Source organism: Pseudophryne corroboree, chromosome 11 (genome assembly GCF_028390025.1).
Source record: "Pseudophryne corroboree isolate aPseCor3 chromosome 11, aPseCor3.hap2, whole genome shotgun sequence".
In the NCBI taxonomy this organism is placed as follows: Eukaryota; Metazoa; Chordata; class Amphibia; order Anura; family Myobatrachidae; genus Pseudophryne; species Pseudophryne corroboree.
The window spans coordinates 103,851,076-103,872,039 of record NC_086454.1 but is presented as its reverse complement, the minus strand read 5'-3'; the positions used below and the strand labels follow the sequence as shown (position 1 = coordinate 103,872,039).

Below are 20,964 nucleotides of genomic sequence, written 5' to 3'. Positions count from 1 at the left end.
TTCCCTCTTAATTATTATTGCCATCACCTGTGAAGAAACAGCTTTCTTATCATTTAACTAGTTCAACACAGGTGATGGAAATCATAAATTAAGAGGGAAGTCCAGGAACAGAGCATTTTGTACCTAGTGGGGCGAGTCATGTTGGAGGGTCTGTGATTGTAGCAGACAGATATTATACACTGTGCTTAAATAACACAGTAAATAACACTGTCAGGCCCTCCAACATGACCCGCCCCACTAGGTACAAAATGCTCTGTTTCTGGACTTCCCTCTTAATTTATGATTTCCATCACCTGTGTTGAACTAGTTAAATGATAAGAAAGCTGTTTCTTCACAGGTGATGGCAATAATAAATTAAGAGGGAAGTCCAGAAACAGAGCATTTTGTACCTAGTGGGGCGGGTCATGTTGAAGGGTATGTAGATATATTGTATACACTCATGCACATATATAGCAATACAACTAATGGGAGCATGACTTACCGGGTAATGACAGGATGCTGGTAAAGCAGCAGAGGGTGAGTATGAGTGCTAGCTGCATTGTGAGCCACAGATCTGAGTCAGTACAGAGTATAAGGAGAGTGAGTGAGGAGTGGAGGTGAGAGGAGTCTTTATATAGGAGTCCCATCCTACTCTCCTACTGTATGTTGGAGGTCTGTGTATTCTGGGAGGGGCCACACTGAACAATACAGACTCCATGTCTACAGTCACATAACAATGTTATCACACTACAAGTTACATTACAGGGTCACACAGCTACATGGTATCTCTAGTTATTATCTTATCTGCTTACATTTTACATAGCAAATGTTACATCTCTTTCTCCCCTAAATTGTTTCTGTTACACATTCAGTCATCCATCTTCTAATGTTTCTGTTATTACTGATAGATGTACTGTTCATGTTATTTCCCAACATTATAATTGTTCTGTGTTCCGTATTGCAACATATTTTATTGTTACACACATAACATGTATACTTCACCCTTTATAAACTGGTGAGTGAGGGCTGCAAAGGGAACCATTCTAAAAAATGGGGGGTATGTTACCCCCATGTTGTAGGAGTGTCAGGCTCTGTGTGTTTGGATGCAGATTTCCTGGCCCCACAGCAGGAGTTCCGGTATCCAGCCTGAGTATGCTGGAACTGCGATTGATGTTGATCTGATGCTGTATCATCAGACGCAGTACTCGGGTCAGTGCTGCATGCAGGAGGCGTCTTTTTCCTCAGGAATATTTGAGCATCGCTGCTGTGACCAAAAATGCTGCATTAATGCTCACTGCCTCCATCTCTGAATCAGGGCCAATGTCCACAATACAGTCAAACCTACCATCTGTGTTATATTGTATGTTGTGACATATACAATATTGTGTATATTGTATCTTATATAAATTGATTACTTATTGTATAACACAAAGAGGTTTCTATAGACACCAACCAGTCATTGTTCCACAGTCACAATGATAGAAATAGGGGTGTCAAGTAAAGAACCATGTTGTAGACAAGTTCTACATGAGGCCATAGTCACTTACAATGCCCATGCCAGACCCAGCTCTGAATACAGCCCAAGGCTGCACACACTTCACAGGAAGAAGTTTTATTTAGCTAAAGGCTCACAGAACTTATACTGTAGTTAAGTATTCAATTTAGGCAATGACAGCCAGGTGCTGCACTACCAGTGGATTCTTTGTCATCTTGCAACCACCAGCATTGCCGATTTTACTATATTCTGAATAGGTCAGATCTCATGTTACCCTGGTGGCAGCTCAGTGTGAATGGGTCCTTGAAAAACATCCTGGGTCAAGTGCCCTGGCATTTCAAGTTAAATAGCAGGGTTGAACATGGGAGAAACCCAGGTTACCTGGCAGTGTGAATGGGAAAACCGGGTCATTTAACGTCCGTCCCGTTCAAATCCCATGGAGAGCCGACTCTCTAATACTTGAAGATAATATACTCTTTAAACATTGGTAGAATCAGAGGTGGATTTAAATTTTAAATCCATCTCTGCCCTCCACCCCTACCTATCCTCCAGCGGTATGGGTGGAGGGCAGCTTTGATGTCACATGGGCAGTAAGGGGTGTTCTATCTTCCACTCAGCATGTAGTACCTGGAGCAGTAATTTCTGCTAATTACGCCTTTACTGCACAGATGGTGGGAGATGGGGCAGGAGGGTAAACACTGAACTGTAAAAGGGGGCATTGGGAATGAAGGGGCTCCTGTACATGACTTCAAGGATGGTAGGGGGTGTTTAATATGCAGGAGAGGGATGGATAGTGGAGTAGGTTTAATATTCATCATTTTCCGGTCGGAGAGCATCTTGCTTGACTCCAGAATCCAGTTCCTGGATATAGATTTCTTAGCTTTCAATTAGATAAAACGCTAAAGAGTACCTACCTTATGGGAGGTACTGGGGACTTGGGGATCAAAGTTCAGGAAGCCAATGAAATCCATCAGAACATATAAAACTGCATACCAGGCGTGTGGAGCTGAATCAGGCTGAAGGCTGGAAGGCTGATATCTCTGGTTCTGGGCATAGCAGTGACAAGCTTCCAGTCTCCACCGAGGGAGAGTCCCAACTTTTGGAATATTCCCTCAGAAACCAGACAGAACCTGTGATATCTGGCTGGGAAGAGCCATTAAAAGGCTCAGATGGGGACCACTGCTTTGAAGTCGGATTATTCCGGTTCCCCATTGCCAATTTTCAAAAATCTGGTACCCCTGTAAAAAGGGGACCCACAGCTATCAGCCTAGGGCCCTTAGACTCCTGGGCCCATGGGCAAGTGCCCATTGAGCCCATTCGAAAAGATGGCCCTAAATACACCACTTCCCTCACTGAATGTAGCAGGTCCCCATACCACATTATTATACCCTCACTCACTGACAGCATTGTATATGAGTGACCCAAGCTTACTGATTATAGCAGGCCCCATCACCTAAAATACTCATTATTATCCCCCCTCACTCACTGACTGCATTTCTAACAACATTTTATAATATCCATTATTACACCCCTTCGTCATTGTCTGTATTCATTATATAGTATATCAGTGCTTCACTCACTGATTGTAGTGCCTAAAGGCACTGATATATAACACAATAAAGTCACTGATTGAGAAGTGCAGTAATGGGTATTATAAAGGATGGGAGGATGGGGTATATAGTACAATCAGTAGGGGTGGTACTGATAGATAATGCAGGCACCCATACCTTATATTAATTATTATTACAACCAATGACATTAGTGCCTCCCCCTTACTGATTGTAGCAGCCTAGCAGGTCACCCATCCCTTATAATACCCATTATTACACCCCTTAGTCAGTGTGACTGTACTGATTATATATCAGCACCCCTTACAGCATATGGCAATGCCCCTTAGGAGGCCCCTGTGATTGCATTTCCCTGGTGGGCCCTTCATGCCCCAGTCCGACACTGTAGCTACACATACACACAAACACATGGGGCCAGCCGAGTGAGACAGCCAGATATCGGAGATTCCGGATGGGCTCGTATGTTTTTTTTTTTTTTAAAGTGGCAATCATTTATAAGGCAAAGCCAGGTTAGTTTTACCATGTAAATAATTGCCACTTTAAAAAAAAGTACAAGGTCGGACAGAATCTTGGAGCTTCAGCCACCTTGCACTTCATTACAGCCTATGAAGAGAAATAGGGCTAATTTGGAAGTAGAATAGAACCGGGGGAGCTTAGGTCATGATAGGGATAGTCTTTCATACTGTCAGTTTTAATTGAATATATGCAAATAAAACAGCTCAATGTAGCTTAATATTCTTTGGTGACATATTACAGAGTACCTGTAATTATATTTTGCACTGCACTTTCATTTAGAATTCATCTGAATAAAGGGCTAATTCAGACCTGATCACTGCTGTGCGTTTTTGTACAGCGTGTGATCAGGTCTAAACTGCACATGCGCAGGCGCCGCAGTGTTCCTGCACATGCCAGAGATGTGATAGGTATTTCAGCCCAGCGATTGCCTCTGCCTGATTGACAGGCAGAGGCGTTCGCTAGGCGGGAAGGGGTGGGCCGGCGGCATAGGGCTGCCACTTTGGAGGCGCGGTCCGGCAACGCAGGTGTGCCCGGACCATGCGGGGGCAGGCTGCAGTGGCTGCGTGATATCATATGCAGCTGCTGCAACCCAGAGAGCAATGGGTAACTCCCTGCCGGTGTGCAGGAGCTGCGCTGGTAGGGAGCTACTCTTCAGGTACAAAAGCATCACTGCCGTGCAATGCTTTTGTACTTGTGCAGGGGGGGGGGGGGGGGGGCAGAGCCAGACATGTGGGTGGACTAGCCCGGTGCTGGGCGTCCCCCCACATGTCTGTGAAAGTGATCGTGGATGTGCTAAATTTAGTACATATATGATCAAGTCTGAATTACCCCCAATATCAGGTGTTTAACTAACCCTTATAGCGTATGAAAGTAGCCACAGCCGCAGTGATCTATTGTTTCATGCAACTGCAGATATATCATAGAACTAGTGATGTGCACCGGAAATTTTTCGGGTTTTGTGTTTTGGTTTTGGGTTCGGTTCCACGGACGCGTTTTGGCAAAACCTCACCGAAATTTTTTTGTCGGATTCGGGTGTGTTTTGGATTCGGGTGTTTTTTTTAAAAAACCCTAAAAAACAGCTTAAATCATAGAATTTGGGGGTCATTTTGATCCCATAGTATTATTAACCTCAATAACCATAATTTCCACTCATTTCCAGTCTATTCTGAACACTTCACAATATTATTTTTAGTCCTAAAATTTGCACCGAGGTCGCTGGATGGCTAAGCTAAGCGACACAAGTGGCCGACACAAACACCTGGCCCATCTAGGAGTGGCACTGCAGTGTCAGGCAGGATGGCCCTTCAAATAAATAGTCCCCAAACAGCACATGATGCAAAGAAAAAAAGAGGCGCACCAAGGTCGCTGTGTGACTAAGCTAAGCGACACAAGTGGCTGACACAAACACCTGGCCCATCTAGGAGTGGCACTGCAGTGTCAGGCAGGATGGCCCTTCAAAAAAATTGTCCCCAAACAGCACATGATGCAAAGAAAAAAAGAGGCGCACCACAGGTATAGAATGTAGATGGATAGTATACTTAATGACGACACAGAGGTAGGCACAGCAGTGGCCTTCCGTATCGTACTGCTATATATAGTATACTGGTGGACACTGTGTCGGCAAACTGCAAAACTAAAATGCACCACAGGTATAGAATGTAGATGGATAGTATACTTAATGACGACACAGAGGTAGGCACAGCAGTGGCCTTCCGTATCGTACTGCTATATATAGTATACTGGTGGACACTGTGTCGGCAAACTGCAAAACTAAAATGCACCACAGGTATAGAATGTAGATGGATAGTATACTTAATGACGACACAGAGGTATGCACAGCAGTGGCCTTCCATATCGTACTGCTATATATAGTATACTGGTGGACACTGTGTCGGCAAACTGCAAAACTAAAATGCACCACAGGTATAGAATGTAGATGGATAGTATACTTAATGGATGACGACACAGAGGTAGGTACAGCAGTGCACTCTGCACTGTACTCCTCCTATATAATATTAATTACTGGTGGTCCCCAGTCCCCACAATAATAAAGCAGCACACTGAGCACAGATATGGAGTGTTTTTCAGGCAGACAACGTATACTGGTGGTCACTGTCAGCAAAACTCTGCACTGTACTCCTGCTATAGCTGCTCCCCAGTCCCCACAATTAAGCAGTGTGAGCACTCAGCACAGATATATTATGCAGCACACTGAGCACAGATATGGTATGGAGCGTTTTTTTCAGGCAGAGAACGGATAAAAACTGGTAGTCACTTATCAGCAAAACTCTGCACTGTACTCCTCCTAACAGCTGCTCCCCAATCCTCCCCACAATTAAGCAATAAACCAATCAACTTCTACAATAAACGGAGAGGACGCGACGCCAGCCACGTCCTCTCCCTATCATCTCCAATGCACGAGTGAAAATGGCGGCGACGCGCGGCTGCTTATATAGAATCCGAATCTCGCGAGAATCCGACAGCGGGATGATGACGTTCGGGCGCGCTCGGGTTAGCCGAGCAAGGCGGGAAGGTTCGAACCTGCCTTGGACCCGTGTAAAATGGGTGAAGTTCGGGGGGGTTCGGTTTCCGAGAAACCGAACCCGCTCATCACTACATAGAACACAATTACTTATTTGCAGTCTTATATCCCTTTCGCACCAATAACCGGGTCCAACCTGCGTTATTGAATTTGGTTTCAAGCTGAGACCAGCTTCTTGAAATCGTGTTTGCAATGCAGGCTGGACCCGGGTTATTGCTGGGTTATCTCTTTGCTGGTGCATGGAGATGACATCATCTCTAATTGCTGGTAATCCAGCTCTCTGCATACTAATAGCTTGACTCTTTACCACATTTTCAAGATCAGTCCCGGGTTTAACCTTGGTCACAGTCCAGGCGCTGAACCTGGGCAGTCCCTTTCACACAAAGTCAGGACACAGGTTGCCCAGGCAATATAAAATGTGTGTTTTTGGTCCAATTCAGCCCAAGCCCCATAATGTTTCTAGGACAATGTAATATAAGCAGGATGTGACCTTAGCAGTGATTATTAATATCACCTCATTCAATCTACATCTCATAGGAGTATTGGATGTGTATGTACTCCCATCTGACATAACTGTACAACCGGTTTGATAAGCACAATACTCAGCACTATAGAGCAGAAGACGAGACTATTTCTACCATTACAATCCATACAGTTTGTGTCAACTGTAACAAATTAAAAGGTAACTGTGTTATTCCTTATTGTCTGATAAGAGCTCTTTGATCTGCGATGATGTCTGTCGGTGGGTATCAGACAATTCAAATACAGATTAGTCTGTTTAAACGGATTAAAACTTTGCTGTGATTGAAATAACAAAGAAGCGCTAAATTATCTAATCATCAGCAAACCGGCACAGACATCAGATGAGATTTCCAGTCAAATGCAGAACAACTTACTTTATTATATTGAATCCCAAACTCAGCAACAAAGTTCAATTGTATTTAATTTGTAGCACTCAATACAATTTGTGATTTATCTATATCTTCTTTGCACTGCTGAGGTCCATCATGTTATCACCTCTGCTCTCTGCTGCATTTTCATGATGCTATTGTGACTTTAATATGTAATTGCATGAAGTGCCATAATGATGAGACAGGAGGTGGGGCCAACACTATGCCACAGTCTACTTACAGATCTGGGCCCTCTACTCACTGAGGGGTAAATTTACTAAAGCTTCTTATATTGAAAAGTGGGAATGTTGCCTATAGCAACCAAGCAGATTCTGTATGTCATTTCTCTATTGCAACCTAGAAAATGATAGAATCTGGTTGCTATGGGCAACATCACCACTTTTAATTTTTAGAAGCTTTAGCAAATTTACCCCATAGGGTCATAATTATCAGATTACATTAATTCACCAGTTCTCAGAAAATTGACTTTTTTTATGTAATGTTGATATTTATCCGGGTACTGCAGCAGAAATCAGAGCTATCTATTGTGGTCCCTCATTTATCATTCCCAAAAACTGTCACCATAGCTGTGTATAGGGACTGTGATTACGGCAAATTTACCAAGATCCAATAAGCTAAGCTTATGTACACATCAGTGGGAGTTGCGGAGGTGGGAGGAGCAGGGACATGCTGCATTTGGTAGGTCCATCGGGTTACGCAGCACATGACCAGCGGGAGTGCGCCTCAAACCCAATATTGAGCATACATACTATACAATATCATAAGCCAATAGCAGATGGATCGTATGCAATATTGCATAGTGTGTACACACCCTTAGCTTCAGATGGAGTTAGTCCATAGTAGCCTATGTGCTAATGTTCAACATTTCTTATTGGAAAGGGATCCTTTGGATATCTACCCTTTAGCCTATACTAGAGCATTAGCCTCTGTAGGAAGCTATCGCTTTACTTCCAACTGTTCACTGGGCTATCATCAGTGTCTGTGCCCCAACATGGGACTGTTGCTAAATACCACATTTATATTATTTCTTGTTGTTGTTTCTTTATGCAGAAATGATATTTAATTGGGCAAAATTCATAATATTATTAAAATGAACTCTAGATCATGGATCTCAGCAATGTACAAGATGGCTGTTCCAGGGTAAAGACCATGACACTGCAGGTTATTTACTAAACTATTTCTAAACAGGGCTACATAGTGTGCCCAACATGCCAAAAATGACTGCAGCAACCCTGCATTATGTGTTTTTCTACTTGCTGTAATACAAAGGGCAGATTTGGCTATGAGTGATGTTCTCCTTGTCACTCGTTGCTGTTCATGAGTGCTGCTCCTGCCAGCCAGCTCCCAACTGTCACTTTTACCATTTGGGATTGGCTTTGATGTCTATAAAGTGCCTTGAGTCCTATGGGAGAAAAAGCACTATATAACGTTGTGCTGTCAGATCGCAGAGAAACTGCAAAGAGAAGCAGCTGGCAGCAGTAGGTAAGTGTGGCTATAGATGGAGAGACACAAGGGGGTATGCGAGGGTTGGTAAGGGTGGTGATGCAGTGGCTTGGAAGGATAATGCTGACGCTTTGGGGAATGTAGTGCAGAGGTACAGGGGTTGGACAAGGCCAATGGACACAGGGGGATGATGCTGAGATACACAGCAGAGAATAAGGCTGGGAAACACAGAAGAGAAGAGTCAATGGCTGGAGATGTTGAGACCCAGAGCAGAGGAAGCTGAAGAGACATAGGGGAGATGTGAATGTAAACACCATGGTGGTGCTGGAGAAACAGAGCATGGATGTTGCTGTAGAGACACAGGCAAGGATGAGGCTGGCAAGACATTGGGGAAAATGAATCTGGAGGACAGGGGCGGATAGGGATGGAAAACCAGCCCAGGAAATTGATGGAGCCCTAATGGTTAAAGGGGTAGGGTCTGTCAAGTAGGGCGGGTCTCTCCTTATATGGCCTGACTTACATCTTTTGCTGTAGTTGTGTCTGTGAATTTATAGTAATGTTGCTACAATGCACTTCCCTTGTGTACATGCTTGTAAATATGCAAGGACTGAGACTCCCACTGTCAGTGCCTACAGATGCTGCAATCATGCTTTGTGTGTTTTTAAATGCTATGCTAGGTGCAGATCATCCAAGTATGGCCTCCAATGTGTGTGATTCAGCATTTCTGTAAACAACCACTATCGGCAACATGCCCATACTACATTACCTTTTGTGTCTGGATATCAAACCCTTTTCTAAACGCCCAGGGAATTCCAACATATTTCTAATACATTTCTTGATGCATGCATCTGAATCCGTGACTCTGTACGAACAGCATCAGGAAGACGCATGTGTGGTACAACACAAATGCATGCACAGACTAAAAACACATTGGCCCCACAGAAAAAAAGCGCATTGGCACCCACAGAGAACAAAAAAAAGTCTCCCACAGAGAACAATAAAAAAAAACATTGCCCCCCACAGGAAATTAAACAAACATCCCCCACATTGGCCTCCACAGAAAAAAATCCACTGACCCCCACAGAAACCCCTCAAAACATTGGCCCATACAGAAAACAATAAAACACATTGGCCCCCACAAGAAAAATGTAAAACACATTAGCCCCCACAGGTTTACCCACACACACTGTTACGTGGACTACAGTGTGCAATAGGCTTTCCAATGGTTCTGGCTGGTGCTCATGCAATTACCCTTGCCCAGCAGTCTTTTAGCCTCCTGCAGCCAAAGACTGCCTATAGCAGCCGCCTCTCCAGGGCAGATTAGGTCCACCCCGTACGCAGATGCCCCCAGGTTTTATGTATAGACACGTTCTCACATGAGCAGACTGGTTCTCACGCGAGCTGACAGGTTCTCACAAAAGCAGGAACTATCACCAGTGTTTTGGGAGTGTACTGGGGAAGAATATAAATGATGCTGCACCAATTACTGCTAGATTGCACAGTCCCGGCTCCTAAGCAATGCCCAGGATGCGTGCCTCTTGGTGCTAACACACACACTGGCCCTACAGAAAAAAAAACACATTGGCCAACACAGGAACAAAAATATGGTGGATAGTGTATGTCCCTGGGTTGGAAGGGAGTATTGTGTCTACAGGGGCTGACACACAGACGCTGCCACACTGGCCCACACAGTAATAAAAACACATTGACCCTCATATAAAAAACATTGAAACCCACAGAAAAAAATATTGCCCCCCACAGGGAAAAAAACACATATGGACACCCACAGAAAAATACAAAACATATTGGCGCCACACAGAAAAAAAACACATTGACCCTGGACAGGAAAAATAAAAAACTATCCCCCACAGGAAAAAAATAAAACACATTGGCTCCCACAGATAAAAAAATAAAAACATTGGCCCTCACATGGAAAAAAAAAACACATTGAGCTCCACAATAAAATATTTGGTGGATAGTGTACATCCTTGGGTTGCAGGGGTGGGGTGGGTTGGGGACACTGATGCTGACACACAGACTGATGCTGACACACTGATGCTGACACACTGATGTGGACACACAAACAGATGCTGACACACTGACACAAATGTATATATAGACATGAGCACAGTTTAGGAGGCTCATAGCAGGGACCCCTGACACCCACTTAAGCACATACACCCCCCCCCCCTGTGCAGTAGACACCAGCAGGCCCCTCTCTCCCTCCAGCAGTGAATAGCAAACACCCTCTCTGACACCCCACAGCAGCCAGCAATCCCTTTGTGCCCCCCACTGTGGCTCTCTCCCCCTGCAGCAGCTATCATGCCCCCCTCTCTGCCCCCAGCAGTGTCTCTCTCCCTCCACAGTGTCCAGCAGCCTCCCTCTCTCCCCCCTCTTCCACCAATGAGTCTTAGTGCCCACTTATGGGCAGACTGGGGCACAATATATGAATTGGCCAGGAATGGGGGAAGCACAGCCAGTAAGGAGAGGGTGGGGCCTGGGAGAGGGTGGGGCCATGGGGCCAAGCCCACCAGCAAACCATTCCAGTATTCCCATGGCCCAATCCAACCCTGCTGAAGGAACACATGCAAGGCACTCATACACCAATTGTAGTGTAATCATGCAAGTGGTTCATCCCAGAATCTTTAGTCTCATGCAATAAGCTGTCCAGTAACAGCTAGCAGCAGCATGGTTGCATTCCTCATGCAATCTTTTCTGCCAGCACCCTTATCACTACTAGCCTCCGAAAATAAGACCAACTTTCCTCCAGCCATCCAACTGACCAACTGGTCTATACAACTGAAAATGGTGCTTCACACATCTAACCAAATTTCTCATCAGAGTAGCCAACTAGAAAACGTTATTATTAAACCAGCCAACTTCCCTCCAACTTGTGATGTCACAGAAGTAGACAGATAGGGGTATATTTACTAAGGTCCCGATTTTGACCGAGATGACGTTTTTTCTTCAAAGTGTCATCTCGGGAATTTACTAAGCAAAAATCTCGGCAGTGATGAGGGCATTCGAAATATTTTGGAATTCCTAGGAAAAAATTACGAATCAATACACCATCGCTCAAATACGCCTGCAATTTGGTAGAAATCGGTCATTTACTAAAAAGTGCAAATCACAAACACTGCCGACAATAGCCAAACACTGCCGTGCTGAAATACAATTCGTGAAAAAGTGCTAAAAAAAAACAGACCTGCTTTCCCCCCCCCCGTGTTTGGATAGGCATGCACGGATCCATGAGATCCGTGCATGTTTATTAGTGGGAAGGGGATGGGAAAGTGTTATTTAAAAAAAAAAAAAAATGCGTGGGGTCCCCCCTCCTAAGCAAAACCAGCCTCGGGGTCTTTGAGCCGGCCCTTGTTGAAAAAATATGGGGGAAAAAATGATAGGGGTTCCCCCATATTTAAACAACCAGCACCGGGCTCTGCACCTGGTCCTGGTTCCAAAAATACGGGGGACAAAAAGCGTAGGGGTCCCCCGTATTTCTGAAACCAGCACCGGGCTCCACTAGCCAGATACATAATGCCACAGCCGGGGGACACTTTTATATAGGTCCCAGCGGCCCTGGCATTACATAACCAACTAGTTACCCCTGGCCGGGGTACCCTGGAGGAGTGGGGACCCCTTCAATCAAGGGGTCCCCCCCTCCAGCCACCCAAGGGCCAGGGGTGAAGCCCGAGGCTGTCCCCCCCCCCCCCCCATCCAAGGGCTGCGGATGGGAGGCTGATAGCCTTTTTGTAAAAAAATGAATATTGTTTTTAGTAGCAGTACTACAAGTCCCAGCAAGCCTCCCCCGCAAGCTGGTACTTGGAGAACCACAAGTACCAGCATGCGGAGGAAAACCGGGCCCGCTGGTACCTGTAGTACTACTACTAAAAAAGATACCCCAATAAAAACATAAGACACACACCTTGAAAGTAAAACTTTAATGCATACATCCACACCTCCATATACACATACTTACCTATGTTCACACGAGGGTCGGTCCTCTTCTCCATGTAGAATCCATGGTGTACCTGTTGAAAAAATTATACTCACAAAATCCAGTGTAGAAGGCTCCTCTTGTAATCCATTTGTAATCCAGGTACTTGGCAAAATAACAAAACGAACACCCGACCTCGCACTGAAAGGGGCCCCATGTTTTCACATGGGACCCCTTTCCCCGAATGCCAGAAACCCCCTCTGACTTATGTCTAAGAGGGTTCCATCAGCCAATCAGGGAGCGCCACATTGTGGCACCCTCCTGATTGCCTGTGTGCTCCTGTACTGTATGACAGGCAGCACCCGGCAATGTTACAATGTAGCGCCTATGCGCTCCATTATAACCAATGGTGGGAACTTTGTGGTCAGCGGTGAGGTTACTTTCGGTCAACCGCTGACCATAAAGTTCCCACCATTGGTTATAATGGAGCGCATAGGCGCTACATTGTAACATTGCCGGGTGCTGCCTGTCATACAGTACAGGAGCACACAGCCAATCAGGAGGGTGCCACAATGTGGCGCTCCCTGATTGGCTGATGGAACCCTCTTAGACATAAGTCAGAGGGGGTTTCTGGCATTCGGGGAAAGGGGTCCCATGTGAAAACATGGGGCCCCTTTCAGTGCGAGGTCGGGTGTTCGTTTTGTTATTTTGCCAAGTACCTGGATTACAAATGGATTACAAGAGGAGCCTTCTACACTGGATTTTGTGAGTATAATTTTTTCAACAGGTACACCATGGATTCTACATGGAGAAGAGGACCGACCCTCATGTGAACATAGGTAAGTATGTGTATATGGAGGTGTGGATGTATGCATTAAAGTTTTACTTTCAAGGTGTGTGTCTTATGTTTTTATTGGGGTATTTTTTTAGTAGTAGTACTACAGGTACCAGCGGGCCCGGTTTTCCTCCGCATGCTGGTACTTGTGGTTCTCCAAGTACCAGCTTGCGGGGGAGGCTTGCTGGGACTTGTAGTACTGCTACTAAAAACAATATTCATTTTTTTACAAAAAGGCTATCAGCCTCCCATCCGCAGCCCTTGGATGGGGGGGACAGCCTCGGGCTTCACCCCTGGCCCTTGGGTTGCTGGAGGGGGGGGGACCCCTTGATTGAAGGGGTCCCCACTCCTCCAGGGTACCCCGGCCAGGCGTGACTAGTTGGTTATGTAATGCCAGGGCCGCTGGGACCTATATAAAAGTGTCCCCCGTCTGTGGCATTATGTATCTGGCTAGTGGAGCCCGATGCTGGTTTCAGAAATACGGGGGACCCCTACGCTTTTTGTCACCCGTATTTTTGGAACCAGGACCAGGCGCAGAGCCCGGTGCTGGTTGTTTAAATATGGGGGAACCTCTGACATTTCCCCCCCCATATTTTTGCAACCAGGACCGGCTCAAAGAGCACGAGGCTGGTTTTGCTTAGGAGGGGGGACCCCGCGCAATTTTTTTAAGGATTTTAACACTGTGCACCTTTTAAAAAAAATTAAATCAATGAAGCCCAGCACGGATCTCTCAGGACCGGCCGAGATTCATTGTATTAAAGTCGGCAGTGTTTTACAAGACACTCACGTAAAACACTGCCAAAAAAAACGAATGACATCGACATCAGGAAAACCGAAAATGCAGAATACGGCAGCTTAGTAAATTAGTCGTACTAAATTCAAAAAGTTGCAAATTTACACTTTCGATGTCATTCGTGATTGAACTTTGACCTCAGATGGGAAAATACGAATTTTAGTAAATATACCCCATAGTGTCTGCCTACTTCTGCATGTTTTGAATAAATATTTTTTTTTATTTCAATATGTGTGATTTTATTTTAATTTTACCAATTATATTTTTTATTATACCAATGTATCACAGCTTATTTTGTGTTTTGACTTAGCTGCAAAAATGTATAAGAACAGCACTTTGTATCTCACAATGTAAATGTAGCACAATGTAGCTGTAACACAATCAGGAGCGGTCCTTGGTGCGGGCAAGCAGTGCCTTTGCCCGGGGCGCTGCGGCCTGGGGGGTGCGGCCGCAGTCACCCCGGAGGCACCGCAGCCTGCCCGCACTCCGCTCCACGGCTGCAGCAGATGCCGTGGGCTGTGTGGGCGTCCGCTGCAGCCGGCTCCAGGCACAGACACTAGAGGTCGTTATTGACCTTTAGTGTCTGTGCGGCGCTATGGGAGAGACGTCATTGACGTCTCTCCCATAGAGAGGAGCGGGCGGCCAGACTGACGGAGCAGCAGCAGCAGAAGAAGCAGGAGCGGGGCAGTGGTAAGTATTGTTTTATTATTTTGTGTGTGTGTGTGTTTGTAAGCGGGGGCACAGCGACAGGGGGCAAATAAAGAGGGTGCACAACAACTGGGGGCAAATAAAGAGGAGGCACAAATACTGGGGGCAAATAAAGAGAGGGCACAACTACTGGGGGCAAATAAAGAGGAGGCACAAATACTGGGGACACAACTACTGGGGGCAAATAAAGAGGAGGTGCAAATAAAGAGGGGGCACAACTACTGGGGGCAAATAAAGAGGGGGCACAACTACTGGGGGCAAATAAAGAGGGGGCAAATCAACTGGGGAGCACAGCTAATGTGAGCATAACTGGCCACGCCCCTCCCCTATGAAGCCACGCCCCCCGCACACTAACTGTTTTGCCACGGAGGGGGGGGGGGGGGGGGGGGCGCCAGTGGAAACTCTCGCACTGGGTGCCACAAGGGGTAGAACCGGCCCTGAACACAATATAGATGTAAAACCAACCATGCTGAATATAATGGGCAACAAAAGACAGTATGTGTATGTGTGTGTGTATGTGTATGTGTATGTGTGTATATATATATATATATATATATATATAATTTTTATAGCCTGCCGCACACAATTATAGTCCATGGTAAGAGTGCTGGTCACATAATCAGTTGCAGTAGTCTCAATAAAAGAAACAAGCACCTCCAATTAATGCATAATAAATCCTTTATCAAAATATATGTGTTATTTGAATTAAACAGCAAAGGCATCAAAAAGGAGTATCAGAACAAGCACATGGGATACCTGCTGGAAGCAAACTGCATAGCTCCGCAGTGTAGCAGCTGATCCAGGATGAAGGTGCCTTTTTGAGCACCGAAATGGCTTGATGACTCACTAACCTACTGTCACCGGAGGCTTGCATCATGATCAGCTGCTACACTGCGGAGCTATGCAGTTTGCTTCCAGCAGGTACCCCATGTGCTTGTTCTGATACTGCTCTTTGATGCCTTTGGTGTTTTATTCATTCAACACATGTTTTTTGATAAAGGATTTATTATGCATTAATTGGAGGTGCTGGTTTCTTTTATTGAGAATATATATAGTCTTTATTTATATATCACCGGCTGACTTATAGGGGTGTGGATTATAGGGCTGACAGTAACTAGGTCGACAGTCATTAGGTTGACCACTATTGCTCGACAGTGACTAGGTTGACACAGTAATTAGGTCGACCTGGAAAAGGTCGACATTAGTTGTTGTTTTTTTTGGGGGGGGTGTTGTTTTCTTTGTAAAGTGACCGGGAACCTCAATTAGTGCCCCGTGGGCCTAATTAATACATGATCGTTAGTGTGTTTTTTTTTCATGCCTGCGATCAGGTAATCGTCGCCTACAGCGGGGGGAATTCTCTGTGCAGGTGTGCGATCGCATGTGCGGAGAGCTGCACAAACAAAAGTTTGTGCAGTCTCTGTATAGCCCAGGACTTACTCAGCTGCTGCGATGATCGGGGCCGGAGCTGACGTCAGAAACCCTTCTTCCAAATGCCTGGATCCTCCTGTGTTTTTCCGGACACTCCTCTAATATGGTCAGTTACCACCCACAAATAGCCTCTTCCTGTCAGTCACCTTGCGATCGCCCATGCAATTACTTTGTTTGCACCATCTTGCCGGGCGATCCCCGTCACTGCGGACCGACGCACCTGCGCATTGAGGTGCATGCGCAGTTCAGACACGATTGCCCACTGTGGGAAAATGCACAGCAGTAATCGGGCCTGAATTACACCCCGTGTCTCCTTGCATGGTTTGCTTTGCTCACCGTGCTTCGGGTTATTATTCCCAAATGTAGTTCACGTGGATCATAAAGTATGAAAAAGTTCAAAAAAATTAAGAAAAAATGTGAAAAACTCATGTTGACCTTTTCATGTGTCGACCTTTGCCATGTCAACCTGATGCATGTTGACTAATAGTGGTCAACCTATTGAGTGTTGACCTAAGTGTTGAGGACCCAAAGACCGGACACCAATTTATAGAGAGGCTAGGTGACAAGTACTGGTTGTCTTGAAGGGGGGATTGTACAGTGCTGGCTGCTCTGGGGTAGTGATAACTAGGTGCTATCGCTGCTGCTGGGGGCTGTACTGGGGAGGGTAGTGTATGGTGCTGGCTGCTCTGGGGTAGTGATAACTAGGTGCTATCACTGCTGCTGGTGGCTGTACTGGGGAGGGTAGTGTATGGTGCTGGCTGCTCTGGAGTAGTGATAGCTAGGTGCTATCACTGCTGCTGGTGGCTGTACTGGGGAGGGTAGTGTATGGTGCTGGCTGCTCTGGAGTAGTGATAACTAGGTGCTATCACTGCTGCTGGTGGCTGTACTGGGGAGGGTAGTGTATGGTGCTGGCTGCTCTGGGGTAGTGATAACTAGGTGCTATCACTGCTGCTGGTAGCTGTACTGGGGAGGGTAGTGTATGGTGCTGGCTGCTCTAGGGGTAGTGATAAATAGGTGCTATCGCTGCTGCTGGTGGCTGGCTGTACTGGGGAGGGTAGTGTACAGTGCTGGCTGCTCTGGGGTAGTGATAACTAGGTGCTATCGCTGCTGCTGGGGGCTGTACTGGGGAGGGTAGTGTATGGTGCTGGCTGCTCTAGGGGTAGTGATAACTAGGTGCTATCGCTGCTGCTGGGGGCTGTACTGGGGAGGGCAGTGTATGGTGCTGGCTACTCTGGGGTAGTGATAACTAGGTGCTATCGCTGCTGCTGGTGGCTGTACTGGGGAGGGTAGTGTATGGTGCTGGCTGCTCTGGGGTAGTGATAACTAGGTGCTATCGCTGCTGCTGGGGGCTGTACTGGGGAGGGCAGTGTATGGTGCTGGCTACTCTGGGGTAGTGATAACTAGGTGCTATCGCTGCTGCTGGTGGCTGTACTGGGGAGGGTAGTGTATGGTGCTGGCTGCTCTGGGGTAGTGATAACTAGGTGCTATCGCTGCTGCTGGGGGCTGTACTGGGGAGGGTAGTGTATGGTGCTGGCTACTCTGGGGTAGTGATAACTAGGTGCTATCGCTGCTGCTGGTGGCTGTACTGGGGAGGGTAGTGTATGGTGCTGGCTGCTCTGGGGTAGTGATAACTAGGTGCTATCGCTGCTGCTGGGGGCTGTACTGGGGAGGGTAGTGTACAGTGCTGGCTGCTCTGGGGTAGTGATAACTAGGTGCTATCGCTGCTGCTGGTGGCTGTACTGGGGAGGGTAGTGTATGGTGCTGGCTGCTCTGGGGTAGTGATAACTAGGTGCTATCGCTGCTGCTGGGGGCTGTACTGGGGAGGGTAGTGTACAGTGCTGGCTGCTCTGGGGTAGTGATAACTAGGTGCTATCGCTGCTGCTGGTGGCTGTACTGGGGAGGGGAGTGTATGGTGCTGGCTGCTCTGGGGTAGTGATAACTAGGTGCTATCACTGCTGCTTGTGGCTGTACTGGGGAGGGTAGTGTATGGTGCTGGCTGCTCTGGGGTAGTGATAACTAGGTGCTATCACTGCTGCTGGTGGCTGTACTGGGGAGGGTAGTGTATGGTGCTGGCTGCTCTGGGGTAGTGATAACTAGGTGCTATCACTGCTGCTGGGGGCTGTACTGGGGAGGGTAGTGTATGGTGCTGGCTGCTCTGGGGTAGTGATAACTAGGTGCTATCGCTGCTGCTGGGGGCTGTACTGGGGAGGGTAGTGTATGATGCTGGCTGCTCTGGGGTAGTGATAACTAGGTGCTATCGCTGCTGCTGGTGGCTGTACTGGGGAGGGTAGTGTATGGTGCTGGCTGCTCTGGGGTAGTGATAACTAGTTGCTATCGCTGCTGCTGGTGGCTGTACTAGGGAGAGTAGTGTATGGTGCTGGCTGCTCTGGGGTAGTGATAACTAGGTGCTATCGTTGCTGCTGGGGGGCTGTACTGGGGAGGGTAGTGTATGGTGCTGGCTGCTCTAGGGGTGGGTCAGTGTCCACCTACTTATCTTTCAGTTAGAGGGAAAGTTCCCCCTATACTAGAATGATTAGTTGAGAAAAATCAAACTGGTGTAAGTTTCTTGACTAGTTGGCCAGACCGTTTTCTTCCTTATTTTTTTCACTTGGCAGCAAATGGCTGGTTATCATTTGTTCCTATGCACTGCCAGATTATCGTTTGGAATGATATTGTTCTGATGTATGGCTAGCATTAAGAACAGTAAGTAATCCTGTATCATGATCAAATGCAATCAGATCCATAAATAACAGAAAATAAGAAAGTATTACAGCAAGTAGAAAAACACTTTATGCAGGGTTGGTGCAGTCATTTTGGGTAATACAGTCTATGGGTTATATATTCAATCCAAGAAAGGTACAAGGAGCGGCAGTCATGTTGGGTGCACCCGGGGTAGAATCAGTCACACCTAGAAGAGATGACACAAAATGGGGTGATTGCAGTGACCTAATGCTAGTATCCCAACATAACCATCTGTTACATGTATTTTTTATCCCATCCACAAACATACCAGGTGAGGGGAAGCAGTTAGCTTTCCAACAGATGGGATCCCGGCGATTGATATACAGATGCCGGGATCCCAGAAGTAGGAGGCAATGCCGACATTGAGATACCGATGCTGCATGGGATGCTGGTGTCACATTACTGACAGCCGACATTCCAATTGCACTGCCGCAGGGGGTTAGGTTTAGACAGATGAAGGGGGTTAGGCTGCAGGGCCAGGAAGGTTAGGGTTAGGGACCGGGGAGGGGAGGGTTATGCACATATAAGGGAAGGTTAGGGTTAGGGACCGGGGAGGGGAGGGTTAGGCACATAGAAGGGGAGGTTAGGGTTAGGGACCGGTGAGGGGAGGGTTAGGCACATAGAAGGGGAGGTTAGGGTTAGGTATCAAGCAGGGAGGGTTAGGATTAGGCAGCAGGGAAGGGAGGGTTAGGCACAAAGCAGGGAGGGTTAGGCACCACCAGGGAGGGTTCGGGTAGGGGGCAGACGAGGGATAGGGGACTTACTGGTGGGCTGTCGGGATTATGATGGATGGGATGCTGCTGTCAGTATTCTAACCGCCGGCATCCCGTCTATCGCACATCATAGTGATCACCAGGTGAGCCAGCCACGTTCGGCACATTGTAAAGGTTACTTTGTGGGAGGGATGAGACAGGACTTACTTCCACCTGGCAATTCACTGGGCAGAAAAGGCCATGCCTGGAATTGATGACACATAATGGAGGAGTGTAAAATGAAAACACCGCGCTTTGAGGTATCTATTTGTTATTTCAATAAACCAAATATAAACAATCTAAATATGTAAACATATATAGTGGCTGTATATATATCAGAGATGAGGTCGGGAGACTTCCGTAATTAGCACATAAATACATTTATTTCATAATACATGTTAAAAACAAAAACTAAAATCCTAATCTAATATGCATGCATAGCTTTCAAATCAAGAACAAGAGGAGATTTTCCTGATCAGCATGTGAATAAATATATTGTTAATTTATTATTGATTTAAACTCGAGGACATATACTGAAACTGGAGGGAGGCAGGTTCAGGGGAAATTTAAGGAAAAATGACTTCACAGAAAGAGTAGTGGATAAGTGGAATAGCCTCCCATCAGAGGTGGTAGAGGCTAAGTCGGTAGAGCAATTTAAACATGCTTGGGATAGGCATATGAATATCCTTACAAAGAATTAAGATTCAAAAAGGGAAGCGATTGCCTAAAAGAAAAAAAAAATGGGGCAGACTAGATGGGCCAAGTGGTTCTTATCTGCCGTCAAATTCTATGTTTCTATGTAAATTAACAATATATTTATTCACATGCTGATCAGGAAAATCTCCTCTTGTTCTTGATTTGAAAGCTATGCATGCATATTAGATTAGGATTTTAGTTTTTGTTTTTAACATGTATTATGAAATAAATGTATTTATGTGCTAATTACGGAAGTCTCCCGACCTCATCTCTGATATATATACAGCCACTATATATGTTTACATATTTAGATCGTTTATATTTGGTTTATTGAAATAACAAATAGATACCTCACAGCGCAGTGTTTTCATTTTACACTTTACCTATACATGCTGAAGACTCTAACCAAGTCTTGAAACACACGCTGCAGTGTATTGTATCTTTTTGTATTATTCTATAATTAATTTTAAAATTAGCGCCAGGAGGGTGGAATTGGCATACCACCAGAGAACTAGTTCTCTATAAACTTTTTTTCTACATAATGGAGGAGATAAAATGCTTGGCATGATCCTTGCAAGTTCATCTAAACCATACATTTTTTATTCTACACAGAGCACCAGAT

General features: G+C 46.0%; 2 long non-coding RNA genes across 2 annotated transcripts in view; one reads left to right on the top strand and one right to left on the bottom strand.

The window, feature by feature from the left end:
* The window catches only part of LOC134968999 (uncharacterized), an 86,950-nt gene that overhangs the window by 165 nt on the left and 65,821 nt on the right, over positions 1 to 20,964 (top strand). The window lies entirely within an intron of this gene.
* The window catches only part of LOC134968998 (uncharacterized), a 131,102-nt gene that overhangs the window by 57,837 nt on the left and 52,301 nt on the right, over positions 1 to 20,964 (bottom strand). The window lies entirely within an intron of this gene.